Here is a 25,430-nt window from a genome sequence, read left to right on the forward strand (position 1 = left end):
GGCGCGGGGCGGCACCGCGCCGGGGGCTGCCGGGGGAGCATCGCCCGCCGCCGGGCGGAGGCGCGTCCTCCCTGCGCCCTGAGAGCGGCACCGGCACCGGCACCGGGACCGGCCCGTCGGCGCTGCCGGCGGATGGCGGCGCCCGCCTTCAGACGGCGCCGGGGATGCGGCTACGCGCGGCGCGGAGCCGATTTAAGGCCACCCCGAGCCGGGGGTGGGGGGAGCGCCGAGGGCCGCCCGCAGCGGCTCCTGCGCGCCGCGCATCCCGCGGGGCCACCTTAAGCGGGGAAGGGGCGAGCGCGGAGCCAGCCAGGGGGGAAAGAAGGAGCGGCGAGGACGCGACCCGAGCCGGGAGAAGGGGGAAAGGCGAGAGGAGCCGGGCACGGCCGCAGCGCTGCCCCCGCCGCCCGCAGCGGGGCCGGGCACCCTCTGAGGGGGAGGGTTCCGTGCCCCGGGCCGGCCGCTGCTCTTCCCGCCGAAGGCGAGGGGCGGGAATTTTTTTGTCCGTCCTGAGGGTCTCTCTTTGCCGCTCACCGGTGGCGGGATGATTTCCCGCTCCGGCTGCTTCAAGAAAGAGCCACCTGCCATAGCTACAGCCCGTGCGGGTTGGCTGTCCATAAGGCCACCGAGGAGTCCCAGCCCGAGCCCAGCGGCCACAGCGCTTCTGGGATTTGGTTCCCCCCAGTTGCTGCTCGATGCGCCCATCGCCACTGCGTGCCTCAGTTTCCCTGAGGTGGGATGACGGTGATGTTGGTGCAACCATTTCCCACTGCAGCAGCCGCTGGGCCATTCCTTGCTCTGGCCACACGAACAGCCACAGCCCGTGCTTTGTCTGGCGGCCTCTGCCTCGGAGCAGGTTAAGTGGGAGCAGAAGACCGGCCCGCTTCAATTTTCCCCTTCCTGCCTCCCTTAGGAGCTGTTTCTGGGCCATAATGAAGTCATCCTGCTGCTCAAAAGCCGGTGTGAAAAGCAGCTCTTGCTTCAGCCTCCCAGCTGGGGCTGGATGCACAGAGGGCAGAAGTGAGGACTGTCACACCTCAGCCCTGCTGTAGGAGGCACATCTATCCCTCCCTTATCCTTCTGAGGGTTGTGACAGCCATATTCCAGTTTCTCCTGAAGGGGTTTCAGTGAAAAAAACAGCTCTCAGCAAACCATGAGGCACAGAAGGCCAGCACAGTCCCAGGCTCAGGTGGGGACTTGTTGATCACATTTGGCTTCAGGGAACAAAGCTCCTGCCATGGGATGCAGTAAGCAGGGCAAAATGTTTGGAGATCCTTGGCTGTCAAGTGCTCTTGGAGAACAAGAGAATTCTGTCTTCTCAGGATAGCTGGCAGGTCTTGGCCATGTTTCTTTCTGGGGCAGGCATTGCTGAAAACACCTTGGAAAGAAAGACATCAAGTGACATTTTACAGCCCAAATGGCATTTACAAAGTGGAACACAGAGGTGAACCCAACACAGGCAAAGCAGCAGGCCAGTGTCAGTGCCTTTTCTCACCTGCTTCTCCCTTTTCCAAGGGGACATTCCAAGTGGTTGTGGTCAGTACCCAGAAGGACTATGACCATGCTCACCACTGCTGTGCTTATGGCTGTGCAGACCCACTGGCTGTGTCCTCTCCCAGCTTGAGCAGGGCACAAGGTGCTGCTCTTCACCAAGTGTATTGAGGGCTGCTCTTATTCTGCCCTGGCATCCTTAAATGGTATGAAGCCAGCCATCCATCCATCCATCCTTCCATCCATCCATCCATCCATCCATCCATCCATCCATCCATCCATCCACCCAGCCAGCCAGCCTTAGTGTTGGAGGCATGAAGTCCCCAGGTGGCATGGTCAGCCTAGAAGGGTTCTGTGTGCTTGTGGATGAAAGCCAGCGTGTGGGTGTCAGGAAATGGCGAGATGCTTCCCCACAGATGGCTCAGCAGAAGCCTGGATTCCTCTTGCACTACTGGCAGAAGCATTACACTGCTCCAAGAATGAGTGAGCTGGGTTGTTCCAGCTCTGCGGCACCTTGATTTTAGGAAAATCCACACCAAAGAAATTGATTGCCTATGCCTGCAAGGCATTGTATCTTTCAGAATTCCCTGGGATAAGGCAGAGACTTTCTCCTCCTGTGGCTGAAGAAAGAACTTGGGGAGGAGTTAATTGACTGATTATTAACCACAGATACCTTGGGTGGTTAGTGAGCTGCAGGCAACCTTTGGGTGAACACCCTAACCCTGGGACCTCTCTAGGAGATGTTGGTTAAGGACTTTGACTTCTAGGGGTTCTCTCTGGAGTGTAAAAGCATGAGGAAGAGGTCAGATCCAAAGCTGCTGGAAACTCTGGAAGCCCAAACCACTCAGGCTTTGCTTACTCATGCTCCAGGCTGCTCTTTTTTATGTCCATCCAACCTTTGACATGGCTATTTCACTGCTACACACAGAGCCACAGTTTAGTCAGTCTGTCCTGTGGTTGGACTGGAGGTGCTGAGAGTTGGCAGTGCAGGAAGATGCTTTTCTTCATGCCACAGTCAGAGCTGGCTCCTGGCAAAAGCTGCATGCTTCTGCAATGGGACTCAGTTCTGGGACAAGTGGGTCTGTGAATTTTTTTTGGATAGAGAATCCACAGTAGATTTACTGGAGGAGTATCCTGTGTACTGCAGTCTTCTTTATCCCTCCTGAAGGCAGTGGCTGGGGCAGTCTGTGTCCTAGCCACATGGCAGTGGAGTTGCTGCCCTGGTAAGACCTTCCTCCTTCCACTGCCATCACAACTCTGTCCAGCACAGACATATGCAGCAATCCACACTGCAGTGCTCTGGGTGGCAGCTCTTCCCTGGCATGCTATACTTTCCTAGGCCATCTGCCCCTCTCTGCCCACACTTCCTCCACTGAAAGTACAACATGATGTGAAACTCCATGAAACCTCCATCCTGAGTTGCCACTAAGCAAAGCTCCTTCCCAAGTGATAAATGCTTCGAGAACCTGGGAGAGATGCTGTTGGAGAGGGTAGCTTACAGTTGCAATCTGTGTGCAATTTATTCCTACAATTTGCTTTTGTTGCTTTTTCACTGCCATGCCCTAAGGGGCCTGATGCTGTGTCAGCCTTGAGGCAGACCCACAGACCACATCCCTTGAATCTTGCAGCAGTAAGTCACAGGAGAGGAAACACTGTGGAAAATGTTCACTGACTCGTGCTGCAAAGGAAGAAGCTGTGCCGCAGCACTGTGAGCCTCCCGAGGTCCTTACTCCATCTGGGCTGAGTGGCTGCAGCTGCTCCCCACTCTCCTGACTCACCCCTCCTGTTGCAGCTCTTAGAAGCAATGCACAGTACAGTGTGTGTTTGAGGCACCTTATAGGACTGGGGGAGCGAGTCGTTCACGCTTCCCACCCTTCCTTTTGACAGGGGAATTGGCTACAGGGCAGCAGGGACCTTGCTGGTGTGCTCTGCTGTGGGAATGTGTGTGGTGCTGTGCTGTTGGGACTGTCTGTTCGAAGCTGTGCGGAGAACTTGCCTCTTCAGTGCCCTCAAGGCAGGGGAAAAGCAAAGAGGGCCATTGCTGATTCCCGGCTGGCATGGTGTATTTCAGGAACAAAAGGTGAGGAAGAGCTGGCAGCAGCCCTGGAGAAAGGCACACAGGGGATGTGGATTGGGAAGGGAAACCTACTGCAAAGGTCAGTCGAGAGTCATGGCTGCACCTGACATGGCCTGTGAAGCATTGCTAGCTAGTGGCATCACAGTCTCTGTAAATACAAATCTCAAAACACTGCACACACATACTGAAGTGAGTAAAACCTTCCCTGTGAATTGGGAAGGTGGCACCCTTCCTGCTGAGAGGGAGGATAAGCCCTCGAGAAGACAAGTTATTCCCTCAAAGTCACCCCTGAAATCCATATCTGAGGGTTGCAATGAGACACCAGCGTCTTGCCTGCCAAGCTCCTCCCTGGTCAGGCTACATACAGCCTGATGGTATTTTCAGAGAGCTCTCTGAGCTATCTTCTGCCTAGTCCACACCTCTGCCCCAGGACAGACTCCCTTCCCAACTCCTTTCCTTCCCAATCTTCTGGATGTGGTTAAAGGGTAATGGCAAGGGATGATGAGGGGTGGCAGGTGCATCTCTTTCAAGGTCCAAAGCTGCAGCAGGGCCTCTCTCTCTCTCCTCATTGTAAATCTGCCTTGGAATATGTGTGGCAGAACAAGCAGTGCTTGATCTAAAATCTGCCATCCTTTGAAGAACCTGTGCTTCAGCGAAGCAGCCAGCAGTTGCTGCCTGAAGAAGGCTGAAAAGCCACTCTGCAAAGCTCTGCAGTTTCATTCCTCTCCCCCTTGAAGCACCAGAGCTGTACACTAATCAAGCTATTTCTGCTACAAGCTTGGGAGGAAAGAAAGAGAGATTGTTAGTGTTAATGCTATTTTTAAATACTTTGCAGACTCTTGAATAGGATGATGATGGGGGCCGGGTAAGGACCCAGACAGAGACAGATTGATGTGTGGTAAACACATCTGCTATTCTGCAACTGGGAGGCAGCTCTTTCAGCAGCACCACTCTAAGGTGCAGCAAGGAGCCGCTGTGAGAGCTCACAGCCTCTGACAGGGCTTTGCCTTGGTGCTTCCCGTGCTCTCTGCTCCTTTCTTGGCCACCTGCAAGGCACTGTTACTGCAGAGGGTCTTAGGGCTTGCAAAACCCCAGGAACCAGCTTCCAGTCACACAGCATGTGTAAAGGTTGCTGCATGCAGGACAGAGCCCTCACATACCTTCTGTACGGGGGGAGAAATTGCCTGCTTCTGCATGTACCTTGCACCCTAGGGATGGGATCTGTCCATGAAAAGCTGGAGAGAGCCTGGGTGACTGCCTTTCCTCAGATCCTCCTGCCCACCAGCTAAAGAAATACATAACTAAAGAAAGTCTCGGGCTTTGGTCTCATTCCTGCAGGAGAGAATGTTCCCATGTGATAGGGAGAGAACAGTATGGGAGCAGGGAAGTGAGAAAGAGTGTTGTATTGATGGAAAAGTTTAAAGAAACCCTGAACCATTGAGCTGTTTGGACAGGGGATCCATGTGTACCCCAAAGATGGCACTTCAGCATTCTGCTCCTCTGGAAAAGTTTTGCAAAGGGAAAATATGATTTACCTTTTGATTGGTTTATGATCCATTCTTTAGTGTCAAGCAGAGAGCTTTATCCTGAGGGTTATCTCTATAGAATGGCTTAAAAAAGGGAGATGCTCTCTGTTAAACTGTCAGCTTTAAGAATTATTTCTATGCCATTCTGTCAGTCTCGTCTCCATTAAATTCCATAAGGCTTTTCCTTAAAGGTAAGTAACTGCTTTTGTAAGAAACAAAATCTTAAGTGAGTAATCTGCTGAAAGCATGGACAGATCCTCCATGGCATTACAGTGAATTGATGCACGAGTAGTTCTGAAAGCTCATCATAGAGACCCCAACTTCAACAAGGAGATGCTGCCACTCACCACACCCTGACCACAGCAGATCTCTCTGCACTGCCATTCCTAACTGCCAGTATTAAATTTGCCTCCAGAAGGATGTGAACGGCCCTGCTTTCCATAACCGCTCTACTGACAGTGATGTCAAATCCTTTTCCCAAAAGCTGATCATGACACGTCCTTTGTCTGTTCCTTCTGGGAGGCAGAGAGAGGCTGGGGGTGGAGAACAGAGGGCAGTTGTCACCCAGCTCCTCGGCTATATGAGAAAGTGGCTTCTGTTTCCCAGCTTCTCTCTGCTCCACATCTTTCATCGACATCGAATTGAACAAGACTTTCTTTTGTACAAGGGGAATGAATGGTCCCTGCAAGGGTCAAATAGCACCGCCTGCCCAGGCTGGGAGCTGCCTCACACAGTATGGGCTTGTCCTGGGGACGCACAATCGCTGTCAGTTTTAAGTGCCCCAAGGCTGGCCTTCCCTCCTGGCACTGGACACAGGGGGGCAGAGTCCATGCGTCCATCAGCCACAGAAAGAGGCAAATGTCAGGGCAGTATTGCCCTCTGCAACATCCAGTGCTGTATCCATGCAACATCTAGTGGCTGGGGAGGGCTTTTCTGCACTTGATGTCCCCCACTTGCTGGGTTAGTGCTTGAATGCAAGTCTGAGCATGCCAGCAGTTCCATGTAGTCATAGCTGTGAAGTCCTGTATGAAAGACCTACATGTGGAGGTCAGATAGGAAATTTCTCTTGATGTGGTGATGTTCTGGGTAACAGCTCTAGTTGTGATTTTTGGTCTTTAAATGAGAAGCAGCCACAAATCCCTATGGATTCTCCGAGTCAGCCATATGCCTCCTCCAAACACAAGCGAGCAAAGTCATCTCATAAATGAGACAGAAGCTTTTGATCATTTTCTGCTAGAACAGAATCTGCTTCCTGCTGTAGGTTGTGCATCACAGAAAGATGCATGCTGGTCTTTGCTGGTGAGCACTTAGATGTTTGTTCATCTGGCCTTCTAGTGCGTATGGGGCCCTCTGACTACGTCAGCTTCTGATGCCAGCCTTCTGGGGCTGGGTAGCCAAGTCTGGGCAGAGCCTTCCCTCTTAGGAGGGCTGAACCTGTTGATGAGAAAGCAGAATTTATCAAGGCAGAGAAGGACATGGTGTCCAGTTTTCTTTGCAATGTCTTTTCCTCAGCCTGCAAGCTCTCCCTCAACAAGAACAGCCTCCACTACTCCAGTGTAATGCTGTTTAGGTTTCTGCTTGGGAGATAGCTTGGACATTACAGATTCAGTGCATTTAACATTCTTTGCTTTCTGGAAATCTCTTGAGCACTGTTCAGGCCAAGGTGATTACAGCTGTGCTGAGTGGAACAGCAAAAAAAGCCCAAGCCTGAGCCGAATGCCAAGACAGGCTGTTTCTGTGTCAATCAGCAATGAAGTCTGTTTCCATGGGCAAAACCAGGACATGAACAGGACAAGAGGCTGCAAATGTGTCTGTAGAAGAACTAAGGACTCTTGGTGATTGCTGTATTGTGCTACACCAGCAAATAGAAAGGCCACTGTGCTGGGCTCTTTGTTAAAGGCATGTCAACCTCTAAGCTGTCAGTTTTGAGTGCTTGTAATGCTTGGCCAGTTAATAATTTTTGTAACATGAAACTCTATTTCAGTCCTGAAATAGAGTATTGCAAAGCGTGCTAGACCAGTGTGACATGACAATGACGTAAGAGGGCTCAGAAAGCTTTCAGACCTCTGGACAATATTGCTGCTGATGGACTGTCTTTAAGAACAAGAGGCAGTGCCACTCAACCTGAAACAGGTGGAAAGACCCTATGAGCAAAGAAATGGGATGAGCTCATGAGCACTGATATGGAAGTCCCTTCCTCTCCATCCTCCTCCATCTGTTGACCTCCTCTCAGCACTGCAGAGGACACTCTGCGTGGGAGATTCAAACGTTAATTCAGACTTTGGGCTTGCTCGGCTCTCAGCACCTCGCCCACACAAACCCTGCCAATAGTCATTATTGTGATGTCTTCAGAGCTACTTCCAGTGAGAATACTGGGAGAAAAGTGATGGGTGGATGTGATGTAATGTGCTGATACCACATGCACCTTGTACCCCACTCTTTATTTCAGTTTCATTTGTGATGAAAGGCCTCCTTGCTATTTCTTTGCTTTCCATCTCAGAAGCAGCAAAGGATCAGGTCAAGGATATGAAATGAATACAAATGTGCACATGCTCCATGTATGTGTGCATGCATGTCTTTTTGTACCTGTGCTGCACAAGGAATAAAGTCAATGATTCCTCCTCGAGTAAGTCACAGGTCATCTGTCACCTGTCTTTGAAGGTCTAATTTTGTCAGACAAGACTGATTTTTGTCAATAGGACATCCATATGAAACATTGCCCTAAGAAGAGCTAATACTCTCAATGAGAAGAAGACTATATGTGTACTTTGTATCCTTTAAGATTTGAATATTCTGGGAAGTTAAATTGCATGGCAATAGAATAACAGTTATTGCTCTAGCTATGTTATTTTAACTCCCTCATGTGCATAATCTGTTCTGGAATAAGAGTAATTACTCCAAAGTAAGAAAATGCTTTTATTCTGGAACAGCATCTCCCTGAGGGTGAATTATACTGAGAGCAGAGTGTGAACTAGTTTTTTCCTGCCTTACCAGACTTTAGGATGCAAAAATTATTTTCTGATCTGCACCAGAATAAGATAATTTTGAGATTTTTATCAGTGAAAATAAATCAGCAAGATCAGGAACAACTCCTGAGCAGCCTACTGATCAGTATCTGCTGTGGGTGGACGATCCACAGTTTGAAGTCCCTTGACTCTCTGATTCATGGATGGACATTTACTTGGAAATCCTGCTTAGAGAGAAATGTCCTGAAAACACTTCACTGTAATAAGTGTGTGTTCTGACTCTTATTGTCTTTTTAAAATTTGAAGTGTCCTTGTCCTTGAGAAAAGTTTCATCTTTGATAAAATCAGTTGGTATTTTCCAAAGAAACACTGGTTTGTTAAAAAATTCACGACCAGCCTTAGTAGTATTAGCATAGATTTAATGGTATAATTATCTAACTATAGTTATGCTGGTCAGTTCCCTGAGGTACTGAAGCTCTAAGCTCATTTCTTCATGTGCGTGCAAGCTCAAATGATAATGCAAGGCGAGTAATCCTCTCCCCTGAACATGGGCATCTCATTTCTTCCCTGAGACTACCCTTGCTAGTGGTGCCCAGCAGCACTTACCTGATCCTGCCATGCAGCCCCCCGGGCTCCCCACACATATGCTAACAGCTGGGATTCCCCTGAGGCTTCCTCACCTTCCAAACAAGCAAAATCCCCAGCCACTGCATCCCTTACCCCCATGCTCTGCGTTTGCGGCACTGCCAGCACCCAGGAGTGCTCTCGGGCTGCTGACCTTGAAGCAGCAAGCTCTGTTATCTCTTCACCAGCCTGCCTGCCCACCAGCCTGCCTTTGCCTTCCCAGCGCATCCTCCCCCTCCTCGGGTGCACTTGGAGCTTGTTGTAGCATCTGCTGCCCTCTCATTTGGAGTCTCAGTGAACGCCACTGCCCTCAGCTAACTGTCAGTGTTTATCATGACATCCCATTAGCACAATCCACACTAATGACTGTGAAAGACGCATCCATTTCCATTTTCTAAAGGGCTTCCACTGGCTGGAATCCAGCTGCAGGGTGAGGCTGGGGAGGGTGGCAGGGGGACAAATCTTCGTGTTGACAGAGCAAGGCGTACATATCATTACCGAGTGCTCTTCCCTCCAGCGGCTCAGCAGCTGTCAGGGGCGAGTGAGGGATTCCTCTCTTGGCAGCTCAGCACTTGGCTGGGGCACTGTAAGGTGTGAGCTGGTCCGGGGACAGGGGGAATCACCTCCCTTCTGCCATCTGCATGGGCAGAACAGCTTTCCAATTAAACAGACTGCAATTGTCCAAAGCTACCATTTCTCTCTGAAGTGTGTGCTGAGAGGTAAATCTGCAGTTGCATGCCCAGTGTGGAGGAGCCAGGAAACAGGATGCAAAAAGTTTATGGTCAGTGTGTATGTGGTGGGGAGAGGGAACAGGATTGGGGAATCATGATGCAGCCTCTCCCTACCCTACACAGCCCTCAATTCTCCTGGTGTGCAGGTCTCAGCTCCTGGGGTCTATGTCTATAAGGTCTCTGATTTCTCCTCCCCAAATGGCCCCAGGAAGGAAGAATTAATTTCTGCTATATATCCAGCACTCTTACCCACTCCTTTCCAACACCTTCATAATTCAAATCCTGTTTGTGTCCCTTTTGTCAGACTGAATATGACTTTACTGCAAAGGAACTGAGAGACTTCACCAGAATTCTTGTGTGGAGAGGGAATGGGTCCATGGGAGATGCTTGAAGCTCTTGCTATGTCATTCTAGGTGGAGATAAGTCAGTTCTGTTGCAGTGAGACCAAAAAATAAGGGTTTACAAGAAATCAGGTTTATATTCTGAGCCCAATCCTGATTTCCTGCAGCAAACCCTGGTGGGTATTTTGATTGAGGTGAAGGTGGAAGAGCATATGGCAGGCAGAAACCCAGAACAATTAAACATAGCAATACCATTCCCTTCTTAGGACTTGACACCATTTTCTCTTTGTCCCTCTCACATCCTGACTCCAGAACCTCCCACCCACTGCTGGCACAGATTCTGTGCTACCCAGCACAGAGGTCTCTATACAAGTGAAATGAAGCACAGGGCTTCCATCTCTACCATCAGGAAACTTTTCCACAACCCACTGCAACTTTGGCCATAAAACTTACCTGATACTGAGTTGGAAATATCCTCTTTTGCTCCTACCTTGTCTCCTGCCTCCCTGGAAACCTTGCCCTTTAGCTATTGATGAATAGCTGTGTTTGCTTTTGATCATCTATTATCCCACAAATATAGATTTAACTTCTGTAATACTTGCTGTAAATTTGACCTTCTAGCTCTCTGACTGCTCTCATCATTTTTCTCTGATCTCCAGTTCCAGAAATTGCCAAAGTGCCGCAAGTACACAGCTGATGTAAACTCTTGCCATCAGATTCCCCCCCTCTTTCTTAGGTGCCCAAAGCAACAAACGACCATTTTCAGCACATTTTTATATTAAAACCTTCTGTTTAGTTGGTGCTTCCTCTCCCTAGGACCTATGCTGTTACAAGAAACATTTCTTGTATCTTCTATTTGCTGAGTATGTGCTAGCAATATTTTAGCCTTGACTTTTTAAAATGAATTCCATCTGGATGTTTCTTGCTGAGGTTTCCAATCTCTCTTGCTCTGTTCCTGGCTTGCTTTGGTCTTCATTATTTTATCCCCAAGGAGCCACGAAAGGTTTCTATAGTCCTCCTTTGATGTCTATCCTTGTCTCACTGCCTGTATACTTTCCTTTTGCATTTTAATTTGTTGAGAAGTTTCTTGCTTATCCAAATGGGCCCTATGCTGAAATACCCAGTCTTCCTGCTGAACAAGATTGTTTGTTCCTAAGCTCTCAATAATTTTGTTTTAAGAATCAGTCAGCCCTCCTTTTTATCTTAGTCCCTCACAGCAGCTTCTTTTTCATATGATTCTGCCTAGAAAGTCTCTTAAAAAATCAAATTTTGCTCTGGGAAAATCCAGAGTATTAACTGCTGCTTACCTTCCCAAACATTCTCTTCATCTTAAACTCAGTGATTGTATGGTCACTGTGGTCCAAACTACTTTCTGTGACATCATTCACCACTATTATCCCTGTTTGTATGCAAGAAGAGCATTGCTTTATCCCTGCAGTATTTTGAGGTTCCTCGGACATGTCAGGGTTTCCTGTTGCCCTCCCAGCAGATGTCTGGATGGTTGATATTCCCTGTGAGGATCAGGACCTGCACTAAGGAGATTTCTATTAACTGTTTTTAAAAACCCTCATTTACTTCCTCCTCTTGGTCAAGGGGTTTGTGATGGAACCCCAATGCAACCTCCTCATGTTTCTTTCTTCGTCCCTGCCTGTCCTTCCTAAAGCACATACATAACCTCCAGTTATGAGTAACATCCTACCATGTCTCTGTGATCCCACATGATCCTTCCTTGCTTACTGCAATCTGGAAGATGGAGAGGAAGCTGAATGAAGGTACACACAGTCCCTTCATATGACTTCCCTTTTGGATAAGAAACCTCTTGCACCTTGTTTGTTCCCAGCCATGTTCCCTTACCTTGTGGTCATCAGTGCTGTGGCACACTGGTTCCTCCCCTGCTGCAGTCTGGAAAACTCTGTTGCCTGGTGTTACTGAGCAGAAGGAAGTGTTTTCTAAGGCATGACAGCGAAACAAAGCTAAAACAAACACAGAAAGATAGATACTGAGATGTTCAGATTCAGAATGAGGATAGAAATAATAAATAGGCCTTAAGAATAAAACATTTTGCAGCTATAACCTGTTTTTCACTGCTGCCTTCCAAGGAAATGGGGACTGTACATCATACACTGTGACAGGGAGGTCTCGCTAAAAGCAAAATGATATGTGATGTGAGTGAGACATTCATGGCACATTGGAGACTGTCTTGTCTTGCTTGTCTGGCTGAGCTTTGTGTGAAACTGATACGCTCTGATTATCTCTGATAATATGACCTGATGGCCAGAGGGAGCTCCACTACACAGCACTACAGCAGAGAGAGCTGTGCTAGGCTTGGTTAAACATTTCTGAGAAACTATGATGGAGTGGAGGACTACTTCCAGTCTTTCCTCTCCCCAAGTAAAGCCATTTGAAGGTCTTTTGATCACCACTGGATGGAAAAATTAGTCGAGAGGATGAACCACATCCTAAGAAGAAATGTAAGCAGGTGAATGGAGCTCAGGTGATTTTTGTCCTACATTTTGTGCACCCAGTGGGAGGTTGCACATGATTCAGCAGGACCTTCTTTGTTTGATATATTGAATGGCAGACAGCCTAAAGCCTTCTGGACTTCAGTCCAAAGCTAAACCCCAAACACTTCCATCACAGTTTAGAGATAAGAGAGAGAAGCATAAGGAAAAAATCCTAGACAAAAAAAAAAAAAAAAAAAAAAAAAAAAAAAAAAAAAAAAAAGCAAGGCAGGCTGGCTGATAAAACTAATCAGGCTGGCAATGAGGAAGAGCTTTATTGTTACTACCTGCAAGTGAAGATAAACTACAGGCAAAATGGCAAGAGCTGTTTGGGCTTAGCAGGGAAGGAGGTGGTGAAGATTATGGGATGTAGCAGTCTGAGGAGAATCTTTGAAGTTGGTTTACTATGTCTCTGGCCTGAATGAAATCCCAGGAAGCTCTGAACTGCACTTCAGATGTGGGAAAAAAAAAAAGACCCTTCTTTTTACATTTTTTTTCTAGGTAGAAACACACAGTGTGGAGGGAACAGGGGATATATAGCCAAAGGGACAAGCTAGCAGGAAGAGTTAAATCTTTAGCAAGTTTGTCAACACATTTGTACATAGCAAAGGCAGCAATGCATGCTATCAAAAAGACATTCTTCTTCCCACAAAACAGTCCTCCAAGCGCGGAGTGAAGCAAGGAAGCAACACAGCTCTTGGTGTCTGCAGTGAAGAGAATCACTGCCTTTGCTGCCTCTTCACAGCACTCGGTGCTTCCCTGGTGCTTCCCTTTGAAGCACCAGCTTCCCTCTGCTCCACTGAGGTGGTCTGCTAGATTTGCCAAGCAGAGGCAGGTACATGGCCATATGAGGCCTGGCCAGCGTGTATGGCTGATTGCCCTGGAGCTGGGATGCAAATGGAAATCTGCTTTGTCATCTCTGCAAGATTACACTGATTTTTGGACTCCTGGGGCCACAGGTGGCCTTCCAGCACCTCATGGATTTATTTCTGCAGCTCCGAGTGGAGGATATGGCAGCCTAGAGGACATGATCTCTTACAGAACTGACTGCAGCAATGTTCAACCTCAGTGAAATTAGTCTGAAAACTAAACAGTCGAAGTGGGGAAAGCTATCAGCAGCTTTCTTTTCTACCTTCCCTGCTAAACATACACTGACTGGTTCAGAGAGTTGATACTTAAAGTATCTTAAGGACACTAGGAAAATCAAAACCAAGTAGTTTCTAAAGATGGAGTTGTAGGGGAAGTGCTGAATTACTAGCTTCAAAAAAGCAAGACAATTTTAGGGGTAGAAGATCATTATCAGATGTCTATTTTTGAATTTTTGCTTATTACCATGTTCCCTGACCAATTTGCTGAAAAAAAAAAAAAAAGAAGCCAAAAATAAGAGAAGTAAATTAGATGGACGAATGTCAATGCACCTTTGATGCAATAAAAGAAGCCCTGAGACCAGAGCCAATGTTGATAAGCTCTGACTTCAGGATACCATTTATAGCACAAATGTATATGACCAAAATAGGACTGGTCGCAGTAGCCAAAAGAAGGACATGAAGAACTCTGTATTTTATAAAAGGAAGAAAATTTGCCCTTGGGAGCCACGGTACAGCACTGTAGAGAGGCTGCCTGGCACCAAGGCAGTTCTGCAGAGGTTTCAGGTTTGTGCTTGTTGCAGTGAGAGGCCAGCATCCTCGGGCTTGCTTAAACACACAGAGAGACACAGATACACACAAAGCAAGGTGCCACTTGGTTTCACAGTCCTGAGGTGAAAAAAGCCCTAAAAAAACATTAAAAAATGGTTAATCCTGGAGAGGATGTAATCCATGCATACAGGGAGCAACCGTGGATGTGCACTGTGCAGAGGAGAGGAGGCAGGACCGTCTATCCATAGTGGCAATGGGCTTTTGCTTCCCCAAAAGTGTGATGGTTCTGCTGAGGAGCTGGTGGGTTAATTGTGCTGGCAGGCAGCCTGATAAAAGAAATCTAATTGCTCACGGGCTCCTGTGTAGCCAGCAGCGAGTGAGGGAGAGGAGCAAGTGCTAGCTCTGGGGTGGGAAAAAGTCTGTGTTGCTTTCATGAAGAAATTAAAAAAAACCTGGAAAGCTATTCTGATTTATTATTGAGATAAAGCTGATCACCGTTCTTCAGGAAAAAAAAAAAATTCTCTGATTGCATGAAGCCAGATCTAATGCCAGAATCTGCCAAAGACTACACACAAACACACACCTAAATTGCTCAACACCAACAATGATTTTTTTTCTCACAGTAGTAAATTTAGACTCCCCCATCTTTCCCCGGGCTATGTCCCAGCCGTCAGCCCTAACTCACATAGGAAAACGAGCTCAGCAAAGGGAGTGGTTTGCCTGGGGGTCAGGCAGTGAGTCAGCCTCAGAGTTTAACCAGAGAAAGTGTGACTTTCCAGATGCTTGCCCAGACCTCTGGCTGTATTTCCTCCCCAAAGCTGCCCCCAGGCCCTGGGTGGGATTTCTCTGCTCAGCGAGGCTACGCACTATGCATGAACAGAGAGGACCTGCAGAGGGTCAGTCATTTTGCTGACAGGACACTGCTTCACCTGAAGGATGCCAGAATTCCCCTTTCCCTGCATTGATCTTCTCCTAAATGACTTGGGAAAGAAACAGCCATAGAGGAAATGTTGACTACCAGGATGGCAGCCTTGATGCAAATGTCCAAAGCGGCCAGGTCTTGGTGGCATTAATCCTTTCAATGAAAGATTGTGGCAATAAATCTGTGTAAGGGATGGTGAAGTCTGATGCATGAAGGCAGTTTAAAACAACTAGAGATGTGTACTGTAGCTTGTCTGAACGATTCACACCTGCCAAGTGACACCCACACATTTTATTGTGCCTGTCAGCCTGCCCAAGCCCAGAAGGGAGGAAAAAAGCTGCTTTTCTTTTTTTCCTCCTTAGTCCTGTTCCTGCCCTTCTGGACGTTTTTGGGGCAGGTAACCTGCCTTCTCCCACTGACCCATTTGCTGAGGTGTCTCATGCTGAGATACCACATCCTGAAAAAAGGAAGCCATCAGGTATAGCTCTTTAAAAAGGGCCTTTGTGAAGAGTAGCAGGCATACAGTGAGGAGCCATTGTGCCAGGGCTTCCCCGGGGCACAGTAGATGGAAATGTTATCTTCAAGGATCAGTCCGTAAAGATCACAGCTTTTTATAGCTCTGACCTCTTCAGGTCAAAACTCCAGGCCAGAGATATAGTTTTTTTCCAAGCCTCATGATTTGTGTCTGACTACAGGTCCTGCAGCATTGATGGCTGTCTGAACACAAGCCATGCCTGTGGCATGAAGGACTGATCTTCCCCAGTCTCACCGGCCTCCTGGAGCAGAAAAGGCAGAGAAGGCTTAAAAGAGACATATTCTTCCTCTGCCTCTCTTTTCTCACTTCCTTGTATCACATCATCTTCTCAGAGGAGGAAGATGAGAGACAAATAGAGAATGCATCTACCTTTCCTCCCACCCTCTCTCCTGCCTTCAAGCACAGAAAAATGCAGCGAGAGCAAACTGTGCCCTGAGTTACCTTTACCAAGCCCTTTTAGGCTTGGGAAGGGAAACAGGCTACTGCTATTGCCACCTTGAGATGCAGAGATTCAGAAAGGAGAGAGAAGAGCTCAGCCAGGAGCTGCAGGAGCAGATCTGGAAGAATGAGGTTGTTCTGGAGATGAGAGTCTCCAAATTACTTGCAGAAAAGACAGGGTACATACACATGTTTTGGGGGTAACATGAAAGAAAGTACAAGCATCAGTTGAATGAAGCTTAAAGGGGAAAGGTGGGAAATCTTCATCTTCAACAGGGTCCAAATCACTTTGGTTTTATGCATCTTGAAACAATAAGTGTAAGGTCTTTTTTAATTCCCCCAGCCACATATGTGGATGCAGGTAGTGGGGGAATGTCCCTCTGCATATGTGTGTGTGTCTCTCTGAGAAAGAGGGAGTAAAAAAATGAGCAGTCATCTTCTTTGCCTGGTCTAAGGTATGTGGGAAGGCATCTGACTCAGCATTTGGGGTGAGGCACTCCACCAGAGAGAGAAGTAACTCAAGACAGAAGTTGGAAGATGACACAGTTGCAGGGAATCTCAATGTAAGCTGTACAGGGATTTCATAAATACTGTTCCTCTGGTTTTCCAACTGACTGTGCTCCATCTAAAACCAGGGCAGCTCAGAGAGGTCTGGCAGGAAGACAAGAAGGGGTGGTCCATCAGCCTGGCTTAGCACTATATCATTTAAACAGGACTCTGCCTTCAATTCTTCCTGGGAGATTTCATGCATCTGATTTAACATCCTAAATAAGATATCAAATATTAATACAAAACATTGCCTCTACCTCAGGGACTCAGAAGCTGTTCGTGCCGTAAACTCAAGGCTTTCATTAAATAGGCTGAGGCTGCAGCTGTATTGTTCTTATAGGAACAGATCACATTTCCTGTGTCAGGGCACTGCTGTGGCAGAGCTGTGAGAGAGGGAATATGGGAGAAAACAGTATGGAACAAAAGAAGTGATGGAAGAAGAGATACAGGGAACAGAAACTGGAAAGTAGCAGCTGGGGAAAGAAGGATCAAAGAAAGGAATTAAGGTGTACTGATGATGAGGAGGAGAAAAGCGGCAAAAGAATGGAAAAAAAAAAAAGTGTCAGTTATGTGGCAGAAGAAAGAGAAAAGCTTGTTTCTGATTCACAAGGCTAACGCATGGTCCTGAGGGGATCAAGGAACTACTCCGGAAATTCTGGGAAACCGCATATGATTAATAATTGGCTGCAAGATGGAATTGAATTTTTTTTCCTTTTGGCTTTTTCCATTCTTTTGCCTTTACTCAGATTGCAAGGAGAAGTTCACCAGATCAATCTTCAGGAGCCAGCCTCTGGGCTGGCAGCAGAGAAACAATACCCAGGCATTCATACCTCAAACAGGAGGTGAGGTGCTCTGGTGGCCTCTGGCAAGTGGGCACTAGCACATGGTGTATCACTGGTGGGGTACCTAATAAATCTGGGTAATTCCTACCCTCCTATGGTCTGGCCTGTGCAGCCAGTCTGGCTTGATGACTAAACCAGCCCCCAACTCCTCTGGAAGTATTATCAGTGCTATTTTGTCCTGTGGATTAAAGATCTTTCCTGGCTCTGCAGCCTTTAGTTGGTCCTGCTTTGTACAAATTCTTTCCCTGCTACACTACAACACAAAGCAATATTAGCAAATAATGCCAGAGGGTTTAAGCAAAGGACAGACTTTCAAATGAGAGAAGTGAGTTCAGTGCTCTCCACAATGCCATGCCACAAGTGATCTTGTGCTTATGTTTTGCTGATTTTTAGGGATTGCTACCCAAACCTGTAAAGGCAACAATAAAGGAGACAGATGAAGGAGCAGCACAGTGTTAGGTTTCATTCTTTAAGGTTCCCATCTGCTTCCACAGTGAATGGTCAGTAGAGGGGAATAACACATTTGCAGGTGGCAGAAAAAGAGCCTCTTTTTTATTTTTCTGGAGATTAGATTTTTACAGTGTGGCTCATTTGACCAATTGAATGCAAATGCAATTCCTAGGCCTGCCACGTTTCAGGCTAAAAGGAATCACAGTTTGATCAAACAGTCTGACCTTCTGTGCACTGCAGGTCTTTCATATTCTTATTCCATTGCCACTATAATGGCAGGGAGAACTTGTGTTTCATGAAAGCATCTTTTTTTCAGATGAGCATTTAGTCTTGATTCAAGGAGAGCAGGGGATGTGACGTCCACATCTTATGTCAGTGCTGTTTCCTGGCTGACCATCCTCTTTGTTGAAATTCTTGCTTTGCCTCCAGCCCAAATTTGTCCAGCTTTCAGTCAGTAATTCCTGCACTATTTTTTTTCTGCTAGATTAGAGACACCCCTTTAGTAGCTGGCATTTTCTCCCCATGAAGGTACTTGTAAGTTGCAATCAAATCACTTCTCTGTCCTGGTTTTGATAAACTAAACAAGCTCAACCCTGATATCCTCATAGAAAGGCACTTTCCCCAGATCTCTAAAGATTTTAGTTGCTATTTGCTTTTCTCTTTGATTTTTCAGCATCCTTTAGAGGATGGACACCAGAGCTGAATGTAGTACTCTTGATTTAGTCTGATCCATGAGGGGACACCCCATTGCAGTGCACAGATTCTGTGTGAGGGGAAGTGAAGGGGCAGACACTAATCTCTTCTCACTGGCAACCAGGACCTGAGGCAACGGCCTGAAGTTGTGTCAGGGGAGGTTTGGTTTGGATACTAGAAAAAGGTTCTTCACCCAGAGGATGGTTGTGCACTGGCACAGGCTCCTCAGGGCAGTGGTCACAGCACCCAGCCTGAGAGAGTTCAAGAAGCACTTGGACAATGCTGTCAGGCACATGGTGTGACCCTTGGGGATGGTTGTACACAAGGCCAGGAGTTGGATTCCATGATCCTTGTGGGTCCCTTCCAACTCAGCACATCCTGTGATTGTGTAATACTGCCATGCAAACATTAAATAACCCTTCTACAACAGAGAAGTAAGAAACACTTTTTCTTCTGCATTGAAAGCTCTTATTATCTCTCTTTGTCAAATGGTGGTACAAGATGATTATTGCTTGTCTGGCTTTGCCACTAGATCCTCTTCAGAGTTGACGTGTAAGTGCCATTTGTGATAGGAATATCTTGTGCTCTTTCTTCTTAGTTTTTCATTGAATCATGTCAAAATGTGTTTTGTCTGTAATAATCCACTTGCTATTGAATGCACTTCAGGGTCTGTGATGGCTTTTTTCTTATATTTATTAGTCTGCCAAACTTTATCTCTCTATAAACTTTACTGGCTGTGATTTTTTATTTACTTCCAGATCATTAGGCATCAGGCCCATTTCTGATTGCTGAGCTGTGTGAGACACCATCCCCATTTGAAGAGTTGTTCTTCCTGACAACTCTTTTTAAAGACCTTACAGCTGTTTATCCTTAACCCATTTATGATGTGATTTATGGATGTTGTAAAATCATCACAGGTCTGGTTTTTAATCAGAATATCATGCACTGTGAAGTGAAGAGAAATCTGTGTGGTTAACTTCTTCAGCTAAACTTGCAAGTCCAAGAAAATCACAACAGGTTGATTGTCATTAATGATATTTCTGCTCATTACTTTGTCAGCAGTGGACATCTGGCCATCTGACCTATCATTGGAACAAGCTGCTTGCATTTTATTGCTACATTAACATAGCATTAGAATTCTCTCAGTCTTCTGAGATTTTGCCTCCATGCCAAGATTTGTTTACTGTAGATTACTGACTCTAATCAATAGGTGACACTGTGAACTCCTTTGAAGTCCTGGGTAAAAGTCATTCAGATCTGGAAACATTAAAATATCTAACCTTAGCAGGTGATGTTTAATAGCTTAAGACACTAATGGACTGGAAAGCACTTCTTCAATCTCTTAAAATGTTGCTGTGTTTTTTTAAATACAGACCAGAAGAAATACTTAAATCAGTCTTCTTTTTCTCCCAATATATAATAAAATATTAACTCCATAGTCATGAACCTTGATAGAATTTATTTCGTTCCTTAGACACTTAAACTTCTTATTGTCCTTACCACGTACTTGTTTTCAACTTATGTTTAGTTTCCTTTATCAATTTTCTATATTCACGACTTCTAATTTATATTGACTGTCATCTGTTCTCTGATACAGTATAACTCATTTATTGTACATGTCTTCCCAGTTTCTGATTGCTGCTTTGACTTTGCAGCTGAATAAGGATGATGAGCTCTCAAGGCAAAGCATCCCTTTGGTTGATTGAAAAGATGTACTTTTTTTCTAGCAAACTTTTCTGTAAAACCTGCCAATTTTAATTCATTTTTCATGCCTAATTTTTCCCCATCAATTTCACTTGTATTTTTCTTCTTCTGTTGAGAAATTAGCTCTTTGCAACTGCCCTCTGTTTGCCCACATTTAATGCAATCATCTCACAGTCATTATCATCTGTAATTTTAGAAACCTTTAAACTCTGTCAGCCCCAGCATATATCCTTATAATCAAAGCTCATTAAAACTACTTTCATTTTTTTTCCCTTCTGCATTAGGTATGAAGAAGAGACAGGTGCTTAAAGAATAACTCACCTTATTTTCTGCTTTGATTTAGCACTCTGGAACATCCCCGTACCTGCATGCCTCCTGAGTTTTATTAAGTAGCATAAGCATTCAACATTCTTTGGTTCTGGATTATCAATAGCTCTAAATCAAGTAATGACATCTTTAATACAGACTTCCACCTCCACTTCTTTTTTCTGCTCACTTATTCCTAAACTGATTAAACCCATGGATTTCAACATTCCAGCCTTGTGAATTGTCCCAGCAGATTTCAGCAATTCCAATTATATCAATGAGAATTTCTGATTCTTTTGCTCGTTACGGAGTCTCTTTGCACTGCAACCCAAGAAGCCGAAACATTTCTTTCCCTATATGCTGCCATCTCAGTGCAGTTTGTCTGTGATGAGCTGAGTTCAATGTCAGATTTCACTCCTGCACTCATGGCTTGTCTCACAGGGTGTGGAGTGTGTGATCTGGTGTCAGGATTGTATCAACATCCATGTTTCATAACAGTGCTAGAGGCTAACTTTTAAGATGGCTTGCTCTTTTGCCTATAAGAACCATGAAAATTACTGCATTAGAATTTGGCACCTGTCAAGTCTGTCTCTTCAGTAAGCTCATGATAAGATATTTAATGCCAAGACATACTAAATAAAGGAAGGCAAAGATGTCTGTGTTTGTCACATTTACAGAAGCGGAGTTTTGTGGGAGTTTGTGGAAAAGGTACTTGTTGTGCTTTGGTCCAAAGATGATGAGATAGAGTCCATTTCACAGCTGGATCTGTGCAACTGTTCTGGAGGGAGGAAGTCCCTTAGATAGTAGCCACAAGGCAAGACAGAATATTTCCCTAACTGCTTTTCAGCTAAATGTTTTTCTTGTCTAATGGCTTTCCCTCTAGCTAATTATTACAGGATATGTTGAAATGGGGCCAGTGGTGCTGGCCTTGTCACATGCTCAGTTGTTTGGCAATGGACTGGGAATCAGTGGCATTTCTCCATCTTCCCAAGGGTTTTCAGAGGGCAGTGTTTTAAGTTGTGCAGACAGGAGCTTCCGAGGCAGATGAGCAACTGTCCATCATAACAGGATGCCTCATCTCAGCCTCCCTGGGGCCTGGGTTACAGGGATTGTTTGCTGAGCAGAGGACAGACAGATGAGAGAATGTCTTTGCATCAGAGGACTCAAAGATCAGTAATAAGTGTGAGACTGGAGATCTGGAAGTACTGATATAATATACACATATAGATAGAGACTAAAATTTCATTATAATCCCTTGAAAAAAATCTAGTTTTTCATTAATGGCCAATCCCACAGCTGTTGTGATCTCACTCATCAGTTTCAAATCCTTGGGATCACCAGGAAAGAGAAGTTGACCCAATTGACCAGTGGTTTCCCAGTCCATAGCAGGCTTGTTGGGGTCTCCAGGACCAGGCCAGAGGGAGAGACCCAGCACTGGATCTCCCTGGAACAAGATAAGCAACTACTCAAACAGCATCCTCAACTCTTCTGTAGGGGAAAGACGCTTCATTTATACTCCAATAATGGCTGATAGGGAACCAACCCAAGCAAGGAAAAAACAACTCTCCCTGGCAAAACACACACCTTTATCAGAAATTTGCTTGTGGTCCATGCTTATCATTAGACTCTCAGCCACAATGTTTTATCACTAAGTGCAACACCAGACAGAGATGTTATTTGCTCATATGCCTCAGCTTGTTCTTGTTCAGCATAAACAAACAAACAGTAAACACCCATGAGGGCAATGAGAGGTTTATCTGGGAAATGCAGTATGCAAAATGGCAATTACTCTGAAATCTGCTTCCGGTGTATGTTCACAACACAGCTTCTGTGCAAAAACACGTGGGATATTGTTGTCCAGCTTTCTGCAAGCCATAGTTTCCATTGCCATTGGACATGGGTCAGGATGGGTATCTTATTCCTTTGCCCCAGACAGCAAACATTTTCTCTGCCTGCCTTCATCTCTTCCCCTGCTACATTCAATGCATTGCAAGTGTCATGTCACCAAGTGCCAACACTGGTGTCACTCTGGGCTAAGGAAAAGCCCAGGTGCCTGCTGCAATGCAAATCATTCAGGAGATGCTTGGTCACCTCTCTGCTGAGTCAAGTGTTTAAAAGAAAAGGGAAAGGGAAAATCAACTGTTTCCTCAGCCTTTCATCTGTGTCTGTGTGATAAAATGGGAGAGGAGCTCAGCTCCATCTGGATAGTATTAATTGTGGATGGATTGTCAGCGGTGCTACAGGCGAAAAGGTTTAGCAGTGGTGTGGGTGAAGAGCAGCATATTTGTCACAACAGCTTAGGGCTCCTCTGTGCTGGCAGGGGGTTCTGGATTGAAACCCTGGGATGATGAGGGATGTCAGGTGGCTGTTACCTTTCCTGGCACCCTGACATCCCAGTGAAGACTACAGACAAAAAAAAAAAAAAAAATCACAGCACTTAAGCCTTGATGGTGCTTAAATAGCACTCTTGGAGGAAGCCAGCTTACGACATGGGCACCACAATTCCTACTGCCTAAGCTCTGAGCAAAGCATGATTTACACCCCAGGCCTTCTTGGGCAAATGGGCTCCATGAAGTGTCAGGATTTATTCTACCAGACTCTGAGATAATATGATAAATTTGCATCCTCAACTAAATCTCACAAATTCCACCAATTCCCCCAGCATGTAGCTCTACTTTGTTCCATCACTAGCGGCTCTCTTTCTTCCAGCAGGAATAAAATATTAATGGTAAATAAAAGAAATAATAGATAACACTTACATGTGCATACTGTCCTATGGGTCATATATTCAGTCTGCAGTGGGAAGAACCAGGGGTAAGACCAGAAGTTTAGCTTGCAATGGACAAAAATCCTTCAGGCTTTCATAATGGACACACTACTATCCTGCTGTTACAATATGCAGTGATATGGGAACATCTGCATACAAGAGTTTTCCAAGGTGATACAATCCAGTCCCAGCTAACAAAAACAACTGTACCACAAGGCTTCTCATAAACTGATCAAGTCCCCAGTAGGCCCATGTTGCTTGACCCCTCTCTCCCTAGGACCCTACCTAAGATGAAGGGCTGTAAAAGACTTTGAAGCACATAAACAAATAGAAGATACTTGCCATAGTGGCAGAGAAAGTTCAGCTGCTGAACATTGATACATTCAGGGGAATCATCTCATTGAGCCCTAAATGTTACAGAACCCAAATTAGCTGTCCCTAACCATCAGGTTATTGAAAACTTGTGCTTCATTCCAGTGTTAATCCAAACCAAACAGACAGAGGAAAAGGAAGAACGGTACAGCATTCTTATACGTATTGGTAGAAATATTTATTGAAGCTTATGTTTGTAAATGTAGAATTTTCATTCTGTTGTGGCTTGTGCTGAATGAGAGTGGTTACAGCTGTTCCACAGGATGGTGAGGCTGAATGCTGAGTGGGTGTTTTGTGTCTTTAAGTCTGTCTATAAACCTCACAGTTTTAAAAGATGCCATATTAAAGACTAGTTATTATAATAATATACACATGCAAAAATGCTCCAGGCCAAGAATTTTCACAATGTTTATGTTATTGGGAAGAATCCCAAGAAATGTTAACCCTACTTTTGGTCTTCTATTTGCTGTTATATATTCCCCTAACCTTACTCTTCTCACATGTATCTTCTTCAAACTAAGAGATCACATCCTTCTCAATCTTTCCTTGACAGGAGTGTCCCAAGCAGATAATTATTCATGTCACCCATCTCTGAGCTACTTGCATTTCTACTGCTACCACTTGATGGCTGGTGACTAGGAATGAACACAGTATCCCACGTGAAAGTACACTATTGATTTATTGAACAGCTTTATATTTTCAGTAATCTCTTTCACGCACACTTTCTTGCTACTGATGGTAGAGGAGTAAATGGATAAAAAATGTCTCTCAAATGCACTAAAATGGAAAATCTCAAGTATAATCTCTTCCTCCCCCTGGAAAAGTAACACATCTCACACCCTCTTTGTTGCAGAGAGTGCATATCCATCTTGGATTTTCAGAGAGGTGAACTTTTGACTTTTAGTGTGACTTATAAGAAAGTTGGTATTTATTGTGCTACTGCCCATTTGCAGAGTACCTGAGAACTGGGATTCAGTTAGATGAAAATGTGAATAGCTTTTGTTGGGGTGAGATATGTTAAAGAAGGGAATGCTAAAGGATTTTTCTTTGCCAGTAACCCATTTCTGTGAGTGGATTTTAGCTGTAGGCATCTGTAACTGTTTTAACAAAGTATTCTTTTTTCATATAAAATATATGGGTCATCCATAACAGTTATAAATATGATAGCATAAAAATACATAGCTAAACTGAATTCCTGAAATCCAGAATATGTACAGATGCCCTCAGACTAGGTAATAAATACCTCTTTTTCTTTAGAGCCTTTGTTCTGAAATTTCCCCTGTGCATATACCATCCCCTGGAATGCAACACATTAGCAAAGTTTGTCATGCCTAAAAAAAATAATTTTAAGAGGACACTCTCTTTTACACCATATCCTGTGGAAAACAAATATCAAGAACTTTTAGGAAGTCAAGAGTCACTGACTCCTTGGGGCCACCTCTGGCATGCTCTTCTCAGCCATCCCATGGATCCCTATTAGGTGAAGTTGGATTTTAAGAGTAGAAGGAGCATTTTCCTCGTGTCCCTAAAGCAGCACTGTGGACACACTCACAGGCAGCTGTGGACTGAATGCTGGCAGCCTTCCTGCTGACTCCAAGGTTTTTCTGCTCCTGTAAGGACTTAAGGATGAAGATTGCAGACATACAGGCACTTCGACTCTATCTATCTTGGCATATGCCAGTGTAGATAAAAGAGTGTATGGCTACGTGCTGAGGCTCTCTGCTAGAGCCAATTGACAAGAAATAAATGAAAAATATAACAGCTGTCATTATCATCAAGTGTCTTCTAGACACCCTCACTGACCAGGAGCCCTCCTCTCACAGAATGTGTAATGAAACAGGCATAAGATGACTTTGCATCCACCTTTCTCTCTGTTGTCTTCTCCAGAGCCCAATACTGAAGTTTGTCAATGCACAGCCACACTTCATGGTCCACTAAATGGTTCAGGAGTTAGCCCT

The 25,430-nt window shown here is 45.5% G+C and overlaps 1 protein-coding gene across 1 annotated transcript in view; it reads left to right on the forward strand.

The window, feature by feature from the left end:
- Window positions 1-25,430, forward strand: part of B4GALT4 (beta-1,4-galactosyltransferase 4) — a 141,996-nt gene that overhangs the window by 74,727 nt on the left and 41,839 nt on the right. The window lies entirely within an intron of this gene.

This window comes from Zosterops lateralis, assembly GCF_965231275.1.
Source record: "Zosterops lateralis genome assembly, chromosome: 2".
NCBI classification, from domain to species: domain Eukaryota; kingdom Metazoa; phylum Chordata; class Aves; order Passeriformes; family Zosteropidae; genus Zosterops; species Zosterops lateralis.